The sequence below is a fragment of the Pristiophorus japonicus genome, chromosome 9 (assembly GCF_044704955.1).
Source record: "Pristiophorus japonicus isolate sPriJap1 chromosome 9, sPriJap1.hap1, whole genome shotgun sequence".
Classification (NCBI taxonomy): Eukaryota; Metazoa; Chordata; class Chondrichthyes; family Pristiophoridae; genus Pristiophorus; species Pristiophorus japonicus.
In genome coordinates this window covers 7,384,290-7,401,160 of record NC_091985.1, presented here as the reverse complement: position 1 = coordinate 7,401,160, position 16,871 = coordinate 7,384,290, and positions in this window count along the sequence as shown.

Sequence of the window (16,871 nt, the reverse complement as noted above, 5' to 3'; positions counted from 1 at the left end):
TATATTCAATGATCCAGCCTCCACAGCTCTCTGGGGCAGGGAATTCCACAGATTTACAACCCTCTGAGAGAAGAAATTCCTCCTCATCTCAGTTTTAAATGGGTGGCCCCTTATTCTTAAACTATGCCCCCTAGTTATAGATTCCCCCACGAGGGGAAAAACCCTCTCTGCATCTACCCTGTCAAGCCCCCTGAAAATCTTATACGTTTGAATTAGATCACCTCTCAGTCTTCTAAACTCCAATGAGTCTCGGCCCAACCTGCTCAACCTTTCTTCATATGACAACCCCTTCATCTCAGGAATCAACCGAGTGAACCTTCTCTCAACTGCCTCCAAAGCAAGTATATCCTTCCTTAAATATGAAGACCAAAACTGTACGCAGTACTCCAGGTGTGCCCCCACCAATACCCTGTACAGTTGTAGCAGGACTTCCCTGCTTTTATACTCCATCCCCCTTGCAATAAAGGCCAACATTCCATTTGCCTTCCTAATTACTGTGTTTCATGCTCAAGGACCCCCAGATCCCTCTGTATTGCAGCCTTTTGATTAATATAAATTGTAAATATTTGAAGGCCCAGCACTGTGGTAGTTTGCCAACCAGAAAATGACCCATTTATCCCGACTCTCTGCTTTCTGTTAGTTAGCCAATCCTCTATCCGTACCAAAAATTACCCCCAACCCCGTGAGCTTTTACCTTGTGCAGTAACCTTTTATGTGGCACCTTATCGAATGCTTTCTGGAAATCCAAATACACCACATCCACTGGTTCCCCTTTATTGATATTGTTCCAGCTGATGTCATGACAACTTCATGTCCCACTGCACGTCCAGTGTAACTAACTATTGCTGCTTGTCCCCAGTGAGATCACTGACTTTCAGTTTTCACACAAAAACTGAGTTGCAAAATCACGAGTAAAAATCCTGAAATCTAATGTAACGAGAAGCAATAGAAATATTTCACTCATTGTGAAACGCGGCTCTCTGTCATAACGCTTTATTCAGCAATGTTTTAAGTTGCAAGCTGACTTTTGAATTCTAAGCTTTTTTTTGATGCAGCCTCAGCTCTTTGAAATCTGTCTGTCAGCTTTTGTGACATTTGTAGGTTAGCTTGCATGGGGAACGGAATTGAAATTGGCAAAGTACATTACACATAAATCCTGTACAGGCAGCAGAGAGAGAAAACGGTCAGTGCACGATTTATCTGCTTCAAACCCAGGCCCCAGAGCAGGCAACCCACTAACAATTCACCTTTGGAGGTCTATTATTCTATCTGCTGCTGAAACTCTCACCCGTGTCTTTGTTACCTCCAGACTTGACTATTGCAATACCCTCCTGTGAAACCTGGATAAGAGTATGGACAATCCTTCAATGTACAATAGCAGGAAATGCTGATCAAAATTCAAAACCGCAAAGCAGCTTTTGTGTCAGAAACTGAACCAGAGTATTTGCAACTTTAACATCACTGAGATGAGCTTCCGACCGCCTAGCCTCTCCATCACCAAGACCTATTTCCACCTTCATAACATCACCCAACTCTAACCCTGACTCAGCTCATCTGTTGCTGAAACCCTCATCCATGCCTTTGTTACCTCCACACTTGACTATTCCAACGCTCTCCTGGCCGGCCTGGCTCCGACCCTTCATAAACTTCAGCTCATTCAACACTCTGCAGCCCGTGTCCTAACTCGCACCAAGTTCCGTTTACCCATCACCCCTGTGCACGCTGACCTACATTGACTCCCGGTCCGGCAACGCCTCGATTTCAAAATTCTCATCCTTGTTGTCAAATCACTCATGGTCTCGCTCCTCCCTATCTCTGTAGCCTCCTCCAGACAAACAACCTCAAATGTGTGCCTCCCCAATTTTAATCTCCACCACTGTGCCTTCAGCTGCCTGGGCCCGAGGCTGTGGAATTCCCTCACTAAACCTTTCCACCTCTCCTCCTTTAAGATGGTCATTGAAACCTACCTCTGACCAAGCTTTTGATCATCTGTCCTAGCAATGCCTTGGGCTGGACTTTCAGCCCCTCTCTGCTCCGTTTTTCTCCCCGGAGCGGAGGCAATGGTGGGGGTGAGGTGTTCTGGGCGGGCGGTCAGCCTCTAGCGCCTCGCAGCGATCCTCAGGCCGGGTTTTGCGGCGGCGCGGAGCAGCCCCGCCGGGAAGAGCTGCGCCAAGTGTGCAACGCCCCCTGGTTGTGACACTGGCGCGAGCTTGAGCTCCTGCCCAACCGATCTGTCCCGCAGCGCGCCCCGCACTGACCGCCTGGGGAATCAGGCAGTCCAACCATCCCGTCAGAGAAGAGGTGAGTCATGGACTCCTGAGGTAACATAGAAACATAGAAAATAGGTGCAGGAGTAGGCCATTCGGCCTTTCGAGCCTGCACCGCCATTCAATATGATCATGGCTGATCATGCAACTTCAGTCCCCCATTCCTGCTTTCTCTCCATACCCCTTGATCCCTTCAGCCGTAAGGGCCACATCTAACTCCCTTTTAGAATATATTTAACAAACTGGCCTCAACACTTTCTGTGGTAGAGAATTCCACAGGTTCACAATTCTCTGAATGAAGAAGTTTCCCCTCATCCCGGTCCTAAATGGCTTACCCCTTATTGCTTTTTTAATGGCGATTTGCGTTGTGGTGGCGTGGGCTATGTTTTGGAATGTTTTTGTGGTGGGGTTTCTCGAGCGCTCCCGGCCCTGCTCTTTAGCTCAGGAGTTTCCCATCCTTGCGCTGAGAAGTGCACAATGCCTCCCTTAGCGCTCTGCCCCCTGACGCAGGGCCCAGCTGCACAAACTTAACTACTAAAGCACAAACTATTCCCGGCCCCTAACTTTCCCGCCCCACCGCCATTAGCGCCCCAAAAACAGAGAAGCATAAAATCCAGCCCCTTATGTGGCTCGGTGTCAAATTTGGTTTGATAACGCTCCTGTGAAGCCTCTTTGATAAAATGCAACATCCCCACCGACACCTGGGAGTCCCTGGCCAAAGGCCACCCTAAGTGGAGGAAGAGCATCCGGGAGGGCGCTGAGCACCTCGAGTCTCGTCGCCAAGAGCATGCAGAAACCAAGCGCAGGCAGCGGAAGGAGCGCGCAGCAAACCAGACTCCCCACACACCCCTTTCCTTCAACCACTGTCTGTCCCACCTGTGACAGAGACTGTAATTCCTGAATTGAACTGTTCAGCCACCTGAAAACTCACTTATAGAGTGGAAGCAAGTCTTCCTCGATTCCGAGGGACTGTCTATGATGATGGAAGCTCCTTGGGATGTTTTACTATGATAAAGGCATTATGTAAATGCAAGTTTTGTTTTATTCCTTGAAGGGTTGCCGGCAAAGCCAGCATTTATTGCCCATCCCTAATTGTCCTTGAGAAGGTGGTGGTGAGCTGCCTTCTTGACAACTGAGCGAGGGGCAGTTAAGAATGAACCACATTGCTCTGGGTCTGGAGTCACATATAGGCCCAGACCAGATGAGGACAGCGTTTCCTTCCCTAAAGGACATTAATGAACCAGATGGGTTCTTATGACAATCCAGTAGTTTCATGGTCACCATTACTGAATCATAGAATTATAGAATGGTTACAGCACGGAGGGAGGCCATTCGGCCCGTCGAGCCCGTGCCGGCTCCCTGTGAGAGTACTTCAGCTAGTCCCACTCCCCCGCCCTTTCCCTGTAGCCCTGCAAATTTATTTCCTTCAGATATTTATCCAATTCCCTTTTGAAAGCCATTATTGAATCTGCTTCCACCACCCTTTCAGGCAGTGCATTCCAGATCCTAACCTCTCGCTGCGTGAAAAGGTTTTTCATGTAACCTTTGGTTCTTTTGCCAATCACCTTAAATCTGTGTCCTCTGGTTCTCGAGCCTTCTGCCAATGGGAACAGTTTCTCTCTATCCACACCCCTCTGATACTAGCTCTTTATTCCAGATTTACTTAATTAACTGAATTTAAATTCCCCAGCTGCCATGGGGGGATTTTGAACTCATGTCTGCAGATTATTAGTCCAGACCTCTAGATTACTAGTCCAGTAACATAACTACTGTACCACCATTCCTATGTTGCTGTTGTGTATATATAGCCATAAATGGAGTAACTATCTGTACTAAATCTCCTGACGCATGCGCAGAAGCAAGAGTTAGGAGGGTTGGGGGGGGGTCTGGGTCGGTGATATTTGTCCTAACCCAGCACAATTCCCAGTAACCCTTTTCTGAGCATGCGTCCAGTACCACGTTGTCTCCGATCCATCCAGCATCCGCCGAATGCATCTACCGAGCCTCCGAGACACCCTCAGCAACACAAGCATCTGCTGGGGGGGGCGGGGGGGGGAGAGAGAGAGAGAGAGCGCTTGAGGGGTGGGGAGAGAGCTGGGGGGGGGGGGAAGAGAGAGCTTTGGGGGGAGAGAGAGAGATCTTGGAGAGGAGAGAGAGCTTGGGGGGAGAGAGAGAGAGAGCTTGGAGGTGGAGAGAGCTTGGGGGGTTGGGGAGAGAGCGGGGTGGGGGGAGAGCTTGGGGAGAGAGAGGAGAGCTTGGGGGGAGAGAGACAGCTTGGGGGGGAAAGAGCTTGGTGGGGGAGAGAGCTGCGTGGGGAAGAGAGCTTGGGGGGGGAGAGAGAGATCTTGGAGAGGGAGAGAGAACTTGGGGGGGGAAGGAACGGGGTGGGGGTGAGGGGAAGAGAGAGAGAGAGCTTGGGGGGGGCAGAGAGAGAGCTTGGGGGGGGCAGAGAGAGAGCTTGGGGGGTGGAGGGGAGAGAGACATAGGTGGGGAGCGGGGATCGGAGGGAAGAGAGGGAACTCAGAGAAGATGGATCATTGTCTTCCAACCCCCTGGTGCATGCAAGCTCGATGCGTGTGTCACAAGGGACATCTTTGGGGTGGATGCAATCCAGAAGTCACGACACTGTCACTATCCACTTCATACCAAATAAACCTGTTAACAATCCACACACAATGTCCCATCTAAGGGGGGTAATGTCTTGCGCTGGGGTAAGGGACGTTGGCTGTGGGAGGCAGCACATGTGCTGGGGTAAGGGTCTTCAGTTAAACTAATATGGCAGGGGGATGGGAACCTATGCAGGGAGACAGAGGGAAGTGGAATGGGGGCAGAAGCAAAAGATAGAAAGAAGAAAAGTAAAAGTGGAGGGCAGAGAAACCCAAGGCAAAAAGCAAAAAGGGCCACATTGCAGCAAAATTCTAAAGGGGCAAAATGTGTTAGAAAGACAAGCCTGAAGGCTCTGTGCCTCAATGCGAGGAGTATTCGGAATAAGGTGGACGAATTAACTGCACAGATAGCAGTTAACAGGTATAATGTAATTGGCATCACGGAGACATGGCTCCAGGGTGACCAAGGCTGGGAACTCAACCTCCAGCGGTATTCAAAATTTAGGAAGGATAGGCAGAAAGGAGGCGGTGTGGCATTGCTGGTTAAAGAAGAAATTAATGCAATAGTAAGAAAGGACATTAGCTTGGATGATGTGGAATCGGTATGGGTGGAGCTGCGGAATACCAAGGGGCAGAAAACGCGAGTGGGAGTTGTGTACAGACCACCAAACAGTAGTAGTAAGACTGGGGACAGCATCAAACAAGAAATAAGGGATGCATGCAATAAAAGTACAGCAGTTAGCATGGGTGACTTTAATCTACATATTGATTGGGCTAACCAAACTGGTAGCAATGCGGTGGAGGAGGATTTGCTGGAGTGTATTAGGGATGGTTTTCTAGACCAATATGTCGAGGAACCAACCAGGGAGCAGGCCATCCTAGATTGGGTGATGTGTAATGAGAAAGAACTAATTAGCAATCTTGTTGTGCGAGGCCCCTTGGGGAAGAGTGACCATAACATGGTAGAATTCTTTATTAGGATGGAGAGTGACACAGTTAATTCAGAAACTAGGGTCCTGAACTTAAGGAAAGGTAACTTCGATGATTTGAGGCGTGAATTGGCTAGAGTAGACTGGAAAATGATACTTAAAGGGTTGACGGTGGATATGCAATGGCAAACATTTAAAGATCGCATGGATGAAGTTCCGCAATTGTACATCCCTGTCTGGAGTAAAAATAAAACGGGGAAGGTGGCTCAACCATGGCTGACAAGGGAAAGCAAAGATAGTGTTAAATTCAAGGAAGAGGCATATAAATTGGCCAGAAAAAGCAGCAAACCTGAGGACTGGGAGAAATTTATAATTCAGCAGATGAGGACAAAGGGGGAAAATAGAGTACGAGAAGAAGCTTGCCGGGAACATAAAAACTGACTGCAAAAGCTTCTAAAGCTATGTGAAGAGAAAAAGATTAGTGAAGGCAAATGTAGGTCCCTTGCAGTCGGATTCAGGTAATTTTATAATGGGGAACAAAGAAATGGCAGACCAATTGAACAAATATTTTGGTTCTGTCTTCACGAAGGAAGACACAAATAACCTTCCGAAAGTACTAGGGGACCGAGGGTCTAGTGAGAAGGAGGAACTGAAGGATATCCTTTTTAGGCAGGAAATTGTGTTAGGGAAATTGATGGGATTGAAGGCCGATAAATCCCCAGGGCCTGATAGTCTGCATCCCAGGGTACTTAAGGAAGTGGTCCTAAAAATAGTGGATGCATTGGTGATCATTTTCCAACAGTCTATCGACTTGGGATCAATTCCTATGGACTGGAGGGTAGCTAATGTAACACCACTTTTTAAAAAGGGAGGGAGAGAGAAAGCGGGTAATTATAGACCGGTTAGCCTGACATCGGTGGTGGACAAAATGTTGGAATCAATTATTAACGATGAAATAGCAGCACATTTGGAAAGCAGTGACAGGATCGGTCCAAGTCAGCATGGATTTATGAAGGGGAAATCATGCTTGACAAATTTTCTGTAATTTTTTGAGGATGTGACTGTTAGAGTGGACAAGGGCGAACCAGTGGATGTGGTGTATTTGGACTTTCAAAAGGCTTTTGACAAGGTCCCACACAAGAAATTGGTGTGCAAACTCAAAGCACACGGTATTGGGGGTAATATACTGACGTGGATAGAGAACTGGTTGGCAGACAGGAAGCAGAGAGTCGGGATAAATGGGTCCTTTTCAGAATGGCAGGCAGTGACTAGTGGAGTGCCACAGGGTTCAGTGCTGGGAAAATATACATCAATGATTTGGATGAAGGAATTGAGTGTAATATCTCCAATTGGCAGATGACACTAAACTGGGTGGCAGTGTGAGCTGTGAGGGGGACGCTAAGAGGCTGCAGGGTGACTTGGACAGGTTAGGTGAGTGGGCAAATATATGGCAGATGCATTATAATGTGGATAAATGTGAGGTTATTCACAAAGACAGAATATTATCTGAATGGTGGCAGATTAGCAAAAGAGGAGGTGCAACGAGACCTGGGTGTCATGGCACATTGAAAGTTGGCAGATAGGTGCAGCAGGCGGTAAAGAAGGCAAATGGTATGTTGGCATTCATAGCTAGGGGATTTGAGTATAGGAGCTGGGAGGCCTTACTGCAGTTGTACAGGACCTTGGTGAGGCCTCACCTGAAATATTGTGTTCAATTTTGGTCTCCTAATCTGAGGAAGGACGTTCTTCCTATTGAGGGAGTGCAGCAAAGGTTCACCAGACTGATTCCCAGGATGGCTGGACTGACATATGAGGAGAGACTGGATCAACTGGGCCTTTATACATTGGAGTTTAGAAGGATGAGAGGGGATCTCATAGAAACTTACAAGATTCTGACGGGATGGGACAGGTTAGATGCGGGTAGATTGTTCCCGATGTTGGGGAAGTCCAGAACCAGGGGACACAATCTTAGGATAAGGGGTAGGCCATTTAGGACTGAGATGAGGAGAAACTTCTTCACTCAGAGAGTTGTTAACCTGTGGAATTCCCTGCCGCAGAGAGTTGTTGATGCCAGTTCATTGGATATATTCAAGAGGGAGTTAAATATGGCCCTTACGGTTAATGGGATCAAGGGCTATGGAGAGAAAGCAGGAAAGGGGTACTGAGGGAATGATCAGCCATGACCTTATCAGATGGTTGTGCAGGCTCGAAGGGCCGAATAGCCTACTCCTGCACCTATTTTCTATGTTTCTATGTTTCAGCTGGTGGTGGGATGCACCTACACTGCGGTAATTGACTTCGGCTAGAACTTAGTGGCTTTTGGGGAGATCTATCCTCTGGCTTCTGAAGTCAAAATACATCGAATTAAAAATTGGAAAGTCACTCAGAACTTGGGCTGTTCCAGTTACAGATTCCAGAGGAACTTTGAGTGTGGCTTACCCTCCAAGGGGACCAACGATATTGGTTAACAAAAAGGGATGAGGTCCTACGAGATGAATTTAAGGAGCTAGGAGCTAAATTAAAAAGTAGGACCTCAAAAGTAGTAATCTCGGGATTGCTACCAGTGCCACATGCTAGTCAGAGTAGGAATCGCAGGATAGCTCAGATGAATACATGGCTTGAGCAGTGGTGCAGCAAGGAGGGATTCAAATTCCTGGGGCATTGGAAACGGTTCTGGGGGAGGTGGGACCAGTACAAACCGGATGGTCAGCACCTAGGCAGGACCGGAACCAATGTCCTCGGGGGAGTGTTTGCTCGTGCTGTTGGGGAGGAGTTAAACTAATATGGCAAGGGGATGGGAACCAATGCAGGGAGACAGCGAGAAACAAAAGGGAGACAGAAGCAAAAGACAGAAAGGAGATGAGTAAAAGTGAAGGGCAGAGAAACCCAAGGCAAAAAACAAAAAGGGCCACTGTACAGCAAAATTTTAAAGTGTCAAAGTGTAATAAAAAGGCAAGCCTGAAAGCTCGGTGCCTCAATGCGGGGAGTATTCGGAACCCAGGAGAGGGCTCCGAGCTAGTTAGAGTGGGTGAGAGTTCAGATGAACAGGACCCCAAGAAAGAATGCAAAAGGCAGGAGGCAACAGAGCAGAGTAGCACTGGGATAAGTGTAAACCACAAGGTGATAGGAAGGGACAATATGTATGAATATAAAGGGACTGCAGGAGGGGTCAAAACTAAAAATCATGGTTTAAAAACTAGTATTAAAACACTCTAGCTAAACGCACGCAGCATTCGAAATAAAGTAAATGAGTTGATGGCACAAATCATTACAAATGGGTATGATTTGGTGGCCATTACAGAAATGTGGTTGTAGGGTGGCCAAGACTGGGAATTAAACATACAGGGGTATCTGACAATTCGAAAAGATAGACAGGAAGGGAAATGAGGTGGGGTAGCTCTGTTAATAAAGGATGATATCAGGGCAGTTGTGAGAGATGATATTGGATCTAATGAACAAAATGTTGAATCATTGTGGGTGGAGATTAGAGACAGTAAGGGGAAAAAGTCACTGGTGGGCATAGTTTATAGGCCCCCAAATAATAACTTCACGGTGGGGTGGACAATAATCAAGGGAATAATGGAGACATGTAAAAAAGGAATGGCAATAGTCATGGGGGATTTTAACCTACATATCGATTAGTCAAATCAAATCGCACGGGGTAGCCTTGAGGAGGACTTCATAGAATGCATACGGGATTGTTTCTTAGAACAGCATGTTACAGAACCTACTAGGGAGCAAGCTATCTTAGATCTGGTCCTGTGTAATGAGACAGGAATAATAAACGATCTCCTCGTAAAAAAGATCCTCTCGGAATGAGTGATCACAGTATGGTTGAATTTGTAATACAGATTGAGGGTGAGGAAGTAGTGTCTCAAACGAGCGTACTATGCTTAAACAAAGGGGACTACAGTGGGATGAGGGCAGAGTTGGTTAAAGTAGACTGGGAACACAGACTTAAACGGTGGCACAATTGAGGAACAGTGGAGGACTTTTAAGGAGCTCTTTCATAGAACTCAACAAAAATATATTCCAGTGAAAAAGAAGGGAGGTAAGAGAAGGGATAACCAGCCATGGATAACCAAGGAAATAAAGGAGAGTATCAAATTAAAAACCAATGCATATAAGGTGGCCAAGGTTAGTGGGAAACTGGAAAAATTTTAAATGACAGCAAAGAATGACTAAGAAAGCAATAAAGAAAGGAAAGATAGATTACGAAAGTAAACTTGCGCTAAACATAAAAACAGATAGTAAAAGTTTTTACCGATATAGAAAACGGAAAAGAGAGACTAAAGTAAATGCTGGTCCCTTAGAAGATGAGAAGGGGGATTTAATAGTGGGAAATGTGGAAATGGCTGAGACCTTAAACAATTATTTTGCTTCAGTCTTCACAGTAGAAGACACAAAAACCATGTCAAAAATTGCTGGTCACTGGAATGTGGGAAGGGAGGACCTTGAGACAATCACTATCACTATGGGGGTAGTGCTGGACAGGCTAATGGGACTCAAGGTAGACAAGTCCCCTGGTCCTGATGAAATGCATCCCAGGGTGTTAAAAGAGATGGCGGAAGTTAAAGCAGATGCATTCGTTATAATTTACCAAAATTCTCTGGACTCTGGGGAGGTACCAGCGGATTGGAAAGCAGTTAATGTAACGCCTCTGTTTAAAAAAGGGGGCAGACAAAAGGCAGGTAACTATAGGCCGGTTAGTTTAACATCTGTAGTGGGGAAAATGCTTGAAGCTATCATTAAGGAAGAAATAGCGGGGCATCTAGATAGGAATAGTGCAATCAAGCAGACGCAGCATGAATTCATGAAGGGGAAATCATGTTTAACTAATTTACTGGAATTCTTTGAGGATATAACGAGCATGGTGGATAGAGGTGTACCGATGGATGTGGTGTATTTAGATTTCCAAAAGGCATTCGTTAAGGTGCCACACAAAAGGTTACTGCAGAAGATAAAGATACGCGGAGTCAGAGGAAATGTATTAGCATGGATCGAGAATTGGCTGGCTAACAGAAAGCAGAGAGTCGGGATAAATGGGTCCTTTTTGGGTTGGAAATCGGTGGTTAGTGGTGTGCCACAGGGATCAGTGCTGGGACCACAACTGTTTAAAATATACATAGATGACCTGGAAGAGGGGACAGAGTGTAGTGTAACAAAATTTGCAGATGACACAACGATTAGTGGGAAAGCGGGTTGTGTAGAGGACACAGAGAGGCTGCAAAGAGATTTGGATAGGTTAAGCGAATGGGCTAAGGTTTGGCAGATGGAATACAATGTTGGAAAATGTGAGGTCATCCACCTTGGGAAAAAAAAACAGTAAAAGGGAATATTATTTGAATGGGGAGAAATTACAACATGCTGAGGTGCAGAGGGACCTGGCGGTCCTTGTGCATGAATCCCAAAAAGTTAGTTTGCAGGTGCAGCAGGTAATCAGGAAGGCGAATGGAATGTTGGCCTTCATTGCGAGTGGGATGGAGTACAAAAGCAGGGAGGTCCTGCTGCAACTGTATAGGGTATTGGTGAGGCCGCACCTGGAGTACTGCGTGCAGTTTTGGTCACCTTACTTGAGGAAGGATATACTAGCTTTGGAAGGGGTACAGAGACGATTCACTAGGCTAATACTGGAGATGAGAGGGTTACCTTATGATGATAGATTGAGTAGACTGGGTCTTTACTGGTTGGAGTTCAGAAGGATGAGGGGTGATCTTATAGAAACATTTAAAATAATGAAAGGGATCGACAAGATAGAGACAGAGAGGTTGTTTCCACTGGTCGGGGAGACTAGAACTCGGGGGCACAGCCTCAGAATACGGGGGCAGCCAATTTAAAACCGAGTTGAGAAGGAATTTCTTCTCCCAGAGGGTTGTGAATCTGTGGAATTCTCTGCCAAAGGAAGCAGTTGACGCTAGCTCATTGAATGTATTCAAGTCACAGATTGATAGATTTTTAACCAGTAAGGGAATTAAGGGTTATGGGCAGCGGGCAGGTAAGTGGAGCTGAGTCCACGGCCAGATCAGCCATGATCTTGCTGAGTGGCGGAGCAGGCTCGAGGGGCTAGATGGCCTACTCCTGTTCCTCATTCTTATGTTCTTATGTATATCAGCAATAGGTCATGTGAAAATGGAGAGCCAATCAGAAAAATGGCTGTCTTTCATAAGAACTTAAGAAATAGGAACAGGATTTGGCCATACGGCCCCTCGAGCCTGCTCCGCCATTTAATACGATCATGGCTGATCTGATCATGGACTCATCTCCATTTCCCTGCCCACTCCACATAACCCCTTATCATTTCAGAAACTGCCTATCTCTATCTTAAATTTATTCAATGACCCAGCTTCCACAGCTCTCTGAGGCAGCGAATTCCACAGATTTACAACCCTCTAAGAGAAGAAATTCCTCCTCATCTCAGTTTTAAATGGGCATCCTCTTATTCTAAGATTATGCCCCTTGTTCTAGTCTCCCCCATCATCCTCTTTGCTTCCACCTTGTTAAGCCCCCTCATAATCTTATACGTTTCAATAAGATCACCTCTCATTCTTCTGAATTCCAATGAGTAAAGGTCCAACCTCCTCAACCTTTCCTCATAAGTTAACCCCCTCATCTCTGGAATCAACCAAGTGAACCTTCTCTGAACTGCCTCCAAAGCAAGTATATCCTTTCTTAAATATGGAAACCAAAACTGCATGCAGTATTCCAGGTGTATGTATAACTGTAGCAAGACTTCCCTTTTATACTCCATCCCCTTTGCAATAAAGGACAAGATTCCATTGGCCTTCCTGATCACTTGCTGTAGCTGCATCCTATCCTTTTGTGTTTCATGCACTAGAATCCTCTGATCCCGCTGTACTGCAGCACTTTGAAATTTTTCTCCATTTAAATAATAACTTGCTCTTTGATTTATTTTCTGCCAAAGTGCATAATCTCACACTTTCCAACATTATACTCCATCTGCCAAATTTTTGCCCACTCACTTAGCCTATCTATGTCCTTTTGCAGGTTTTTTGTGTCCTCCTCACACATTGCTTTTCTTCCCATCTTTGTATTATCAGCAAATTTGGCTACGTTACACTCTGTCCCTTCATCCAAGTAGTTATTATAGATTATAAGTAGTTGGGGTCCCAGCACTGATCCCTGCGGCACCCCACTAGTTACTGATTGCCAACCCGAGAATGAACCATTTATCCCGACTCTCAGTTTTCTGTTAGTTAGCCAATCCTCTATCCATGCTAATATATTATCCCCAACCCCGTGAACTTTTACCTTGTGCAGTAACCTTTTATGTGGCACCTTGTCAAATGCCTTCTGGAAGTCCAAATGCACCACAGCCACTGGTTCCCCTTTATCCACCCTGTTCATTACATCCTCAAAGAATTCCAACAAATTTGTCAAATGTGACTTCCCCTTCATAAATCCATGCTGACTCTGCCTGACTGAATTATGCTTTTCCAAATGTCCTGCTACTGCTTCTTTAATAATGGAGTCCAACATTTTCCCAACCACAGATGTTAGGCTAACTGGTCTATAGTTTCCTGCTTTTTGTCTGACTCCTTTTTTTAAATAGGGGCGTTACATTTGCAGTTTTCTAATCTGCTGGGACCTCCCCAGAATCCAGGGAATTTTGGTAAATTACACCCAATGCATCCACTATCACTGCTGCTACTTCTCTTAAGACCCCAGGATGCAAGCCAAAGGGTCCAGGGGATTTATCTGCCTTTAGTCCCATTATCTTACTGAGTACCACCTCTTTCAGTTAGCACAAATAAATGCAGCCATATATAAACCAGCTCAACCCTTCGATTAGATTCCAGCCTGTAACTCACTCCCAGGTAGCCATTATTCTATATATAAACCACCTGAACCCCTCGATTAGATTCCAGCCTGTAACTCACTCCCGGGTATCCATTATTCTATATATAAACCACCTGTACCCCTCGATTAGATTCCAGCCTGTAACTCACTCCCAGGTATCCATTATTCTATATATAAACCACCTCAGGCCCTCGATTAGATTCCAGCCTGTAACTCACTCCCAGGTATCCATTATTCTATATATAAACCACCTCAGGCCCTCGATTAGATTTCAGCCAATAACTCACTCCCAGGTATCCATTATTCTATATATAAACCACCTGAACCCTCGATTAGATTCCAGCCTGTAACTCACTCCCGGGTATCCATTATTCTATATATAAACCACCTGTACCCCTCGATTAGATTCCAGCCTGTAACTCACACCCAGGTATCCATTATTCTATATATAAACCACCTCAGGCCCTTGATTAGATTCCAGCCTGTAACTCACTCCCAGGTATCCATTATTCTATATATAAACCACCTCAGGCCCTCGATTAGATTTCAGCCAATAACTCACTCCCAGGTATCCATTATTCTATATATAAACCACCTCAGGCCCTCGATTAGATTTCAGCCAATAACTCACTCCCAGGTATCCATTATTCTACATATAAACCACCTGAACCCCTCGATTAGATTCCAGCCTGTAACTCACTCCCAGGTATCCATTATTCTATATATAAACCCCGAACCCCTCGATTAGATTCCAGCCTGTAACTCACTCCCAGGTATCCATTATTCGATACATAAACCACCTGAACCCCTCGATTGGATTCCAGCCTGTAACTCACTCTCAGGTATCCATTATTCTATATATAAACCACCTCAAACCCTCGATTAGATTCCAGCCTGTAACTCACTCCCAGGTATCGATTATTCTATATATAAACCCCGAACCCCTCGATTAGATTCCAGCCTGTAACTCATTCCCAGGTATCTATTGAATAACCATTTTAGTCTGTGTAGAGATCGCAGTGCTGGTGTCTGCTGGGTTTTCTTTCTGGCCATTAGGTTTCTTGGGGCCTGCTGGTTTGACAATTGGTATTGCATATTCTATATATAAACCAGCTGAGACCTATGATTAGATTCCAGTCTGTGACTCATTCGTGGATTTTCATTAATTTCCATATTCCTCATTCAAGAGATACAATGACTAGGATTTCCCGATCGTGGTTATTCTGCGCCTCAATGTATTCTGAAAAATCTATGTAACAGATGCCCTCCAAAATTCCTCATAACTGTAACCCTTCACACTGCTGCACACAGACTGGGTGTCTGCACATTGCTGGGCTCAAGCTGGGTGTCACATTGCCCACAGACTGGGTGTCCCACATTACCCACAGGCTGGGTGTCACATTACCCACAGGCTGGGTGTCACATTGCCCACAGGCTGGGTGCCCCACATTACCCACAGGCTGGGTGTCACATTACCCACAGGCTGGGTGTCACATTACCCACAGGCTGGGTGTCACATTGCCCACAGGCTGGGTGCCCCACATTGCCCACAGACTGGGTGTCCCACATTACCCACAGGCTGGGTGTCACATTACCCACAGGCTGGGTGTCACATTGCCCACAGGCTGGGTGCCCCACATTACCCACAGGCTGGGTGTCACATTACCCACAGGCTGGGTGTCACATTACCCACAGGCTGGGTGTCACATTGCCCACAGGCTGGGTGCCCCACATTACCCACAGGCTGGGTGTCACATTACCCACAGGCTGGGTGTCACATTACCCACAGGCTGGGTGCCCCACATTACCCACAGGCTGGGTGTCACATTGCCCACAGGCTGGGTGCCCCACATTACCCACAGGCTGGGTGCCCCACATTACCCACAGGCTGGGTGTCACATTGCCCACAGGCTGGGTGTCCCACATTGCCCACAGGCTGGGTGTCACATTACCCACAGGCTGGGTGTCACATTACCCACAGACTGGGTGCCCCACATTACCCACAGGCTGGGTGTCACATTACCCACAGGCTGGGTGTCACATTGCCCACAGGCTGGGTGTCCCACATTGCCCACAGGCTGGGTGTCCCACATTGCCCACAGGCTGGGTGTCACATTACCCACAGGCTGGGTGTCACATTGCCCACAGGCTGGGTGTCATATTGCCCACAGGCTGGGTGTCACATTACCCACAGGCTGGGTGTCACATTACCCACAGGCTGGGTGCCCCACATTACCCACAGGCTGAGTGTCACATTACCCACAGGCTGGGTGTCACATTACCCACAGGCTGGGTGTCACATTACCCACAGGCTGGGTGCCCCACATTGCCCACAGGTTGGGTGCCCCACATTGCCCACAGGTTGGGTGCCCCACATTACCCACAGGCTGGGTGTCTCATTACCCACAGGCTGGGTGTCACATTACCCACAGGCTGGGTGTCACATTACCCACAGGCTGGGTGTCACATTACCCACAGGCTGGGTGCCCCACATTACCCACAGGCTGGGTGCCCCACATTACCCACAGGCTGGGTGTCACATTACCCACAGGCTGGGTGTCACATTACCCACAGGCTGGGTGCCCCACATTACCCACAGGCTGGGTGCCCCACATTACCCACAGGCTGGGTGTCACATTACCCACAGGCTGGGTGTCACATTACCCACAGGCTGGGTGTCACATTACCCACAGGCTGGGTGCCCCACATTACCCACAGGCTGAGTGTCACATTACCCACAGGCTGGGTGTCACATTACCCACAGGCTGGGTGTCACATTGCCCACAGGCTGGGTGCCCCACATTACCCACAGGCTGGGTGCCCCACATTGCCCACAGGCTGGGTGTCACATTACCCACAGGCTGGGTGTCACATTACCCACAGGCTGGGTGTCACATTGCCCACAGGCTGGGTGCCCCACATTACCCACAGGCTGGGTGCCCCACATTACCCACAGGCTGGGTGCCCCACATTGCCCACAGGCTGGGTGTCACAATGCCCACAGGCTGGGTGCCCCACATTACCCACAGGCTGGGTGCCCCACATTGCCCACAGGCTGGGTGTCACATTACCCACAGGCTGGGTGCCCCACATTGCCCACAGGCTGGGTGTCACATTACCCACAGGCTGGGTGTCACATTACCCACAGGCTGGGTGCCCCACATTACCCACAGGCTGGGTATCACATTACCCACAGGCTGGGTGCCCCACATTGCCCACAGGCTGGGTGTCACATTACCCACAGGCTGGGT